At 38.9% G+C, this 9,244-nt stretch overlaps 1 long non-coding RNA gene across 1 annotated transcript in view; it reads left to right on the plus strand.

The window, feature by feature from the left end:
* The window catches only part of LOC118599859, a 12,602-nt gene extending 3,597 nt beyond the window's left edge, over positions 1–9,005 (plus strand). The window contains exon 3 of the long non-coding RNA XR_004949388.1: positions 8,802–9,005. This is a non-coding gene — a long non-coding RNA (uncharacterized LOC118599859). The remainder of the gene's footprint in view (positions 1–8,801) is intronic.
* Positions 9,006–9,244: the final 239 nt, after the last annotated feature.

A 9,244-nucleotide genomic window follows, 5' to 3' on the forward strand; every position in this document is an offset into this window, starting at 1 on the left:
TTCTCCGCCTTTAAGGGGGTGAGCGGTGATGTGTTTTGCCAACGTGGAAATCTTCTTGTTATGCACAAACACAGATTCGGATGCGGCGGCGTTTTTTGGCTGACGGCTGATTAGGATGCCGGCTCATGGCCGAGTCCTCGGGGCCCCAGCTGGGCGGCAGGGAACATCGCTCATTACACTTTTTTTTCTGGAGAGGTCGAAGTGAGTGTGTGTGTGTTTGTGGGGGGGATAATTCGCGGCGCAGCATGCCGGTGTAGGTGTAATCATATCATTCTAAATCACCGGTCAGTTACGCGCCGGCAAAGCCGCGGCTCGTGCCACAGGGCCCGGCTGGAGCCTGATTAAAGACCGGCCGGAGACGAAGCGACACGTCCTTAACCTCATCTAAGCAAACCATCACTTAGCCGTCAAGGTGCGGGCCCCCGCCTGCATTTTTTATGATGGTTTATAGCGTCCCCACCCTCCGACGCACCGCCGTCCTCTTGATTTAATTAGACTCCGGGCCCCCACGATTTTCGACAAGGAAAGATCTGCTCTTAATTAGGCGGGATACTTCACCGGAGGATGTGGAGATGATGCCGGGGTTAATGCGGTCGTAGGAACCTTTGGGCCCTCCTCCTTTTCAGGGGCACGTGCCCTCCGTTCCCTCATCCCTTTGTGCCCGGTTACCCCCCAGAATGATGGAGACTCCCCGATTTTACTCTTTTTTGTTTTGTTTTTGTGGGGGGAATAATTACTCCATCGAGGAGGGTTCGCGGTCCAACCTGCCAGTGGAAGGCGTTTTTCCACGTTCCTTCAAGGAAGCCTGCGGGGATTAGGTCCTAATGACGGAAGTTAATTATATTAAGAGTAATTTTCAAAAACAGTTCATGAACTGCAAATTATACTTAAAATTGCTCCTTAATGCTCTAAACTGTAATTAAATGGCCTAATATCTTAAGAAAATGGCGAGAAGGGAGTGGAGTAATGGGACGAGGGGACTTTTAAGGGGCTTAATGGCGCTTCAGAGATGCAAGATTGTGCTTTTGTTGCAACTTTTGGAGCAAATCGGGCGGCGGAAACGGCACTGTGTGCACAATCATTAGGCAATTTGTATTTTTGTGGATTCATTGTGGTCATAGTACAGTCACAATGCTATTGGTCAAACCTAAAGGTTAACAGACCCCCAACCCGTAATGCTTCGGTAGGAAATTGAAGTTTTTTAAATTCTTAAAAGAATATCTATACATTAAGCAACTATTGTTTTGTAAAAATCAATTTTAACTGAATACATTATGTCAGTAAGTATTAAGTTTATCCTATATCAATATATATATATATATATATATATATATATATATATATATATATGTATGTGTGTGTGTGTGTGTATAAAAAGTTGCATGCGGTACCCACCACCCTTTTGGTATGTGCTGCATCTGACAAATTCACTTTTTTTGTCTTCAGTAGTGACTATTTGATTTTTGGCCTTATTGGATTTGGCCTTATTTCTCGAGAGCTGTTGTTTATTTAGCTTTCTCTGTGATACATCACACCCTACTTGTGATAATAATATCTGTCTAAGGTCTTACTGCTAAGACAAAAGGCTAACCCAGTAGGCCTAAATTCCTATGGCACTTGGTAAGTGCTTCTAAAACAAAAGGCTAAACCTCTACAGCTAACTCATTACGGCTAACCTGCAAAACCTAACACCCAACTCACGCAGCTAGCGTAACAGCTAGTGAAAGGAAATCCCACTGTAGGCGTTCACGTGCTGCGTCTTCAGTCAGGTTCTGCGTCGCTCCAAATCGGTTTTGTTTGGTTCAAATTTTGCCGGACGACGCAGCTGAACAGCAGCAAGGAAAAGGGGGTTTAGCGTGAACGTCTGACAGCAGAGCCTGTAGCTGAAGCCGACCTGTAGCTAATATGAGCTAATGTGTAGCTGGACCGCTCCCGCATCTCACCTGAGCTGTGACGCTCGCCGTGTGAGCCCGGGGTAACCGTCTAAAGCACTTGTCCGATGGTTTTAAGGCTCACTCATTAAAGCTCACCTGCTATGTCTAATTCACTAAGGCTAACCCGTTGAGCATTACCCGCTAACCTGCTAAGGCTAACCTTCCAAGCTAAACCCACTTAGACTAACGTACTAGGGCTAGCCTGCAAAAGATATTCCGCAAAGGATAACCCGGTAAGCCTGACCTGCTAAAGTTAACCTGATAAGCATAGCCCACTAAGGCTAACCAGCTAATCCCAACCCCCTAAGACTAACTCGCTAAGGATAAACTACTGAGAATAACCCTCTAAGGATAACCCGCTAAGCCTAACCTGCTAAGGCAAACCTATCAAGGGTCACCCGCTGAGTTAAACCCACTAGCGTGCTAGGGCTAGCCTGCTAAAGCTATTCCGCTAAAGATAACCTGGTAAGTCTAACCCACTAAAGATAACCCGCTAAGCATAGACCACCAAGGCAACCCACTAAACCTAACAAACTAAATCTAACCTACTAAGGGTAATTTGCTAAGCTAAACTCACTAAGGCTAATGTGCAAGGGCTAGCCTGCTAAGGACACTCTGTTAAGCTTAGCCCCCTAAGGATAACTCGCTAAGGCTAACATGCTACGGCTAACGTGCTAAGGGTAACCTTCAAAGCCTATCCCGCTAAGATGTTAACATGCTGAAGTTAACCTGTAAAGGATAACCCCCCCAAGTCTAACATGTTAAGTCTAACCCGCCAAGGATAACTCGTTAAGGCTAACCCGCTAAGGTTAACCATGAGGCCAATCTACCAAAGTGACTGAGCCATTAAAAGTTTAAAGAGTGCTTTATTCCTTCTTTTTTCACTGTAGGACCAGAATCTTCTTAAACATTATGCACACCTTGCTATCAGATGTTGACCTAACAAGCCTACCTGTCCCCCGATACGCATGAAACCCAAAACACATTCAAGTTTACACAAACTGATTTGGACAAATGACTTTATGGTGAGAATAATGACTTTCTTCAAAAGCCGTTGATTTTCGTTTGGCATCAATGTCAGAGAAGTGAAAGCAGTAAAGTTTGTTGTTGCAGCGTTTGTGTCAGTGACGCGCCACAAGCGCATTCATAAATGCATGAGGGGATGAGTAGTAAGACCCGCCGTCTGTGTTGCCGAAACACTTTCCTCGAACGCCTCCTGTCTTGAATTAGTTTCGTCTTGGAGCCGACGGAGGGAGGAAATAAAAAAAGAAATAAATAAAAAGTGAAAGTGTGTTTTAATCCCCCAAACGGTTGACGATGCGCAATTTTTTTAAGCGTTTCTGAGCTCCGCCGGAGAATTATGTGCATTTGTCGTAATTGGGTGACATTTCCTCCTTTTTTTTTTAATGATTGGCTGGGACCTTTTTGAAGTGCAACGATATTCCACTCAGGCGACTTGAAAGGTGCAGCAACGGCTTAATAATCTGCAGCAAATTTCCGGATCAAAGCCGGACGAAAACGCCGTCAAACGCTGCAAAGCGGAGAGGTGCCATTGTTGAAGGACTTACAGGAAGGAGGGCTTTCACCTCGCGTTTGGAGGCTTTCCGAGTCGTGCCATTTGTGCAACTCTGCATAATAAATGGAGTTTCACGTCGCCGGGACTGTCTGTTCTGTGTGCGTTTTTGTATGTCAAACGACGCAAAAGCACACACTCTTGATGTATCTTCCATCTCCGCCGTGAAGCCAGACCCCCCTCGGCTTTTCTCACTTGTGATCATGTCCAAATTTGCACAGGAAGGCAGGGGGAAGGGGAACTTGTGTGGGTGTTTTAAAAAAATGTTTTATTTTTTTATCCTGATTACCGCCCATCTCAAGACGCCCCAGATACAAATCTCCTTCTGAAGCCTCACAAAAAAAAAAAAAAACATTTCCCTCTCCGTCCCTTTGGAAGATTGGCTCCAGGAAGACTCCGACTGCCAACTAACAAGTACAGAAAGTATCAATTTAAAGAATGCAGAGAGGAGTCCTCGCTGACGGAGAGCCTGCGAGGTAATTGGTAAACAATGAGATGAGCGGCTCACAGGAAGTGGAATGGAATGGCTGAGGAGGGGAAGGGAAGGGGGGCGGCCATAGAAAAGCTTCAGAAACATTTGAAGGAGTCCTGCAGCAACCGCTTCCCTTTGAGTGGAGTTTGGACTGTGCTGCTGTTTAGGGAGGAAAAAATGCTTTAAAAAAGGAAAGGGAAGGAAAATGGAGGCTGACATGCAGCAGAAACATGAAGAATGGTAAGAAATGGGAAGAATTTCAAAGTAAAGCAGAAAATGCATCAATAAAGCAGAAAGAAGCAAAAAAGAACACAGGAAGTGGACTCCAAACATGGAAATAGAATCAGAATTCTTAAAAAAAAACATACGAAAAACTTTCAACATATTTAAAAAACCAACAACCCAAACAAATACTGGAAGAAAAATTAAATTTTTTAATGTTGGGTTAAAAAAAAGCAATTGTATACATAAAAAAAAAATCAACTCAAAACAAGGCATTAAAAAATTAATAAAAAAAAAAAATCAAAGACTGAGAAAACCAATATACCTTCAAAATTTTCCCCAAAATTTGCAAAATTTTTAAATAAAGTTCAGGATAAATATCCAATGACAAAAACTAAATACGCAAAAAAAGGGAAACAGACTCCAAACGCAACAGAAAACGTGAAATTTAAAAACAAAAAAGTTTACCAAAAAGTCAGAAATATTCACAAACTACAAAGTAAAGAAACAGCTTAAAAAATACCAAACATAAGTTGTAAAAGAGAAAAGAAATGCTGCTAAAGATGATCACAAAAAGACATAAAAATGTTGAATAAGTGGTTAAATTATAAATTTCTATAAGTTATAAACTAGCCTGACGGACAACAGAAACACAGAATACGAAAAAAAATTGGTGCAAAAAATGTGAATAAATGAAGACATTTTAAACATTAAAAAAAAATTACAAAAAGCGTTTGTAAAACTAACAAACTAAAGAAAAAAACAACAATCCAAAATTATTTAGGAAGAAAAATGTGAAGAAAAGATGCGACAATAACGATCAAAAATTTGAGAAAAAATTGCTAGAAATGGGCTTTAAACGTGAAAAAAAACATACAAAATAAAACAAACAACATTTTCACAAATTATGAAAAATACAAAAAGCTCAAAAAAAAACTTAAAAATTGAATATTTTATGAGTAAAAATGCAACAAAAAACCCCTCTAAACACGACAAAAAAAAAGAAAAGAAAAAAAACGAAATTCGCCAAATTTACAAAAAAAACCCTACTATAAATTAAACTAAGAATGCCAAATCATTTAGGAATATTTATGTGGAGAATGTATCAATTGATGCAGGAATAAAAACGAAAATGTAGAAAAACTGTAGGAAATGGACTCTAAACATCGTGATAAAGGGTACATTTATAAAAGAAAACAAGCGAAAACTGAAAAAAACTATAAAAAAAACTAAACTAAACTAAAAAAAATAAAAATAAAAAAAAAGCAGAAAATATTTTGTATAAAGTAGCAAAAAACACATTTGGCAAATTCTGGCATTAAATGAAAAAAGGACGAAAAATGCAACGAAATGCGAAATAAAAAGACTCAATATTTCAAAGTAAACAAGTAAAAGAAAAAGGAAACGCAAAAAATGCAAAGAACAACACAGTAAACAGAAATAGCAATGATATATATATATATATATATATATATATTTTTTTTTTTTTACAAAAAACTCACAACTTATTAAGAAAGCCAACAACTCAAAAGTTCAGCGAGAAAACGGACCAAGATATGACCACAGAGATATAAAAAAACATTTTAAGAAAAAATGACAAAAATTAATCAAATTGTGTATTTATTTAAAAAAATAATTAAATAGACAAAAAAAACAAAAACCGCACAATAAAAAATATACTGAAAACAGGAAATAAACATAAAAAACAAACAACCACATAGAAATTTCCAGAAGTGGTACTTTTTATTTTATTTTTTTGCTAGTTTCATACTTTTCTCATCATAAGAATCTTCTAATCCATAATCTGGCTCCACAAACATGTTTAGCCTCAAAACAAGTGAACAAATGAGTTGTTTTCTGCTTCAGCAGGTCGAGCGTCGCTGCAGTTACACTCAGCTGTTGTGAGCTTCTTCATTCTTTTTGTTGACTTGAGTTCTGCAACAAAAGTCTGAGTGTTTGGTCTCAATCTGTACGGTCGTCAAATAACTTCCACTGTCTCAACCCTTAGATTGTGTTCTGGTCAAAACTGACCCGCTTTCATGTGTGATAACGACCCCAAAGACTCAAATTAGACTTTTTTTCTTTTCTAGAATGTTCTTACTTACTGCTGTATAACGTGGCGGCGTGCTTCACACCGGCGCCATTGTGCCATAGTACCTGCTGAAATGTGATCCGCAGAAGTCACTGGAAGACAACGGCGCTCCCGTCGGGATCGCGGCGTTCTTGGCTCCCTCCTCTCCATTCAGGCGTTGTGAGCTCTCTCTGGTGTGCACGTGTGTGTGTTGGCGTGTGCGTTCGTGCCCACCTTGGCAGCGGCAGTAGCTATCAGCAGGGCCCAGCCGGCATGTTAGCGGCGGGCGAGGGTGTAGTGTTTGTAACCAACGCTTCACATTCGCGACCTTCCAGGAAAGAGGCTTAAGACCTGAAGTTGGACGGGTGACGGGGGAGCCCCGCCGCCATGTGTGGCGAAGACGCCGAGGAGCGGAAGACGCAAGGTCACCGGCGCGTCGTCAGTGACGGACTTCTCGCCCAGGAAGTTTGTCAGCGAAGTTTTCCTCATTCCCCACCGCCCCTCATTTGCGTGATCTCACCAAGCATCAATCTGCTGTCGGTGACGATGTCTGTGATCGAGACGCCGCCTCTGAAGGCTTTAATTAGCGCCCAGCTCAGATTGCGGGGTGTCAGGGCCGATTGGCCGGAGCCAAAAGAGGATGATGATGATGATGGTGATAGCGGGGGCCTCGGAGTGGACTGGCTGAAGTGGGTCAGGTCCGGGGCTGAGTGGGCATGCGAGTGACACCGGCGTGTGATGTGACCCGTTAGCACTGGGGTTGGAGCGACTGGCGGCGGCGCTCGTCCTGCCTGTCCCGGACAATGCAGGACGCCGGTAGCCACGGGGCAAACAGATCACAGGAAGTCAGAGTGACGCCGCGTGAGTTCACCGCCCGCCACATCACTGAGAGCAGAGAGGGTCCACTCCAACTCCTCAGCGCCAACTAATCACTTCTTCTCTGTGGCCATTTCTACCCGCATGTTCTTTCCTCAACATCTATTGACCCATCGGTCCCTAAATCACTATTATATGTACTTTTTTAGTGGGAGGAGCCACCAGTTTTACCCATGATGCATATAGTTGGGTTAGAAAAAGGTACAAACACTATAACCAAACATGGAAAGCTTCTGTAAAACATTTTATTTCCCTTACAAAACTAAAATATATTGCAATATACATATATAAAATATATGTATGTATATGTTTATATGTAGTCATTTACCCACATATTTTTTAATATGTACATGTATAAAATATATGTATGTATATATGTTTACATGTAGTCATTTACCCGCATATTTTTTAATATATACATATATAAAATATATGTATGTATATATATATATATATATATATATATATATATATATATATATATATATATGTTTATATGTAGTCATTTACCCACATATTTTTTAATATATACATATATCAAATATATGCATGTATATATATATGTTTATATGAAGTCATTTACCCACATATTTTTTAATACATACATATATCAAATATATGTATGTATATATGTTTATATGTAGTCATTTACCCACATATTTTTTAATATATACATATATCAAATATATGCTTGTATATATATATATGTTTATATGAAGTCATTTACCCACATAGTTTTTAATATATACATATATCAAATATATGCATGTATATATGTTTATGTGTAGTCATTAAACCGCATATTTTTTAATATATACATATATAAAATATATGCATGTGTATATATATATATATATATATGTTTATATGTAGTCATTTACCCACATATTTTTTAATATATACATATATAAAATATATGCATGTATATATGTTTATATGTAGTCATTTACCCGCATATTTTGTAATATATATGTAAAAATCATATTTCAGTATATAGAGCAATATATCACCTTATATGGGTCGGTATATTTCAATATAAGAAAACGGTAGTAGTTGGAGTATTTCAATATACTAATAGATATTCTTTGCATACAAGGAATAAACTGTAAATATATTTTCCTTCATATATTGAGAAGTATATCATTATTTCGAGAGGGTTTGTCAAATAATATTAAAAAGATTCGACTCATTCACTTTGCCACACCCACTTACTAGCCCCTCCCACCTAAAATAGTAAATGGTGTTTACGTATCTATTTTTTAACTTAATTTGTTTTCACATCGTTTTTTTTTTTTTGTTAGACGTCATTATTCTAGATGTTTTTTTTTAAAGTTTTTTTAGACGTTATTTTTAGATGTAGTTTTTTTTTTTACTTTGTTTTTCGGACGTTGGTTTTTGTAGTTGTCTATTTTGAGACGTCTTTTTATAGGTGTAATATTTTAGACATTATTTTTAACCAATCTTGTTTTTTTAACTTTGTTTTTATAGATGTTTTCTGTATGTTGCTTTTGTAGATATTTTTTCATGTAGGTTTTTAGACGCCTTTATTTTAGCCGCGTTTTCTAGACGTAGATTTTTAGATGTTTTTTTTACTTTACTTTACTTTTTTTACTTTTTTTTTTACTTTTTGAAAACTTTTTTCTTTTTTTTTAGACAATACTGCAAAGTCAAAAAGAAATCCAAGGTGATGGGTGATTGGTCCACGTACCGAGCATCATGTTTCAAAGATGAACATCAAGAAAGCTGATAATTCTCAAGTTGGAGGGACATAACAAAAGATCTGAAATTTGTCGTACAATGTATGTAAATGGGGCAATGCAATTTTCTAGTGTAATAAATTCTATTTTTAAGTCTGAACCCATGTTCGTGATCAATCTATGTCCCTATCTCTTTCTTTTTTCAACAAATAGTTTCTTTGATCTTGTAGTCTTCGTCCACCTTGACTCCGGTCCGAATGGCTTCAGGGTCCGTCGGCTGGTCGGGTTCACTGCAAACTGCAGAGCTGCAAATCTTTGACCGTGATTTTAGCAGCGAGTGTCTTCTTCTTATCCGTCTAAACGGGGCCTGTTTAGCCACGGGGCAGCAGCGCATCAGAG

This window comes from Oryzias melastigma, linkage group LG2 (assembly GCF_002922805.2).
Source record: "Oryzias melastigma strain HK-1 linkage group LG2, ASM292280v2, whole genome shotgun sequence".
Classification (NCBI taxonomy): domain Eukaryota; kingdom Metazoa; phylum Chordata; class Actinopteri; order Beloniformes; family Adrianichthyidae; genus Oryzias; species Oryzias melastigma.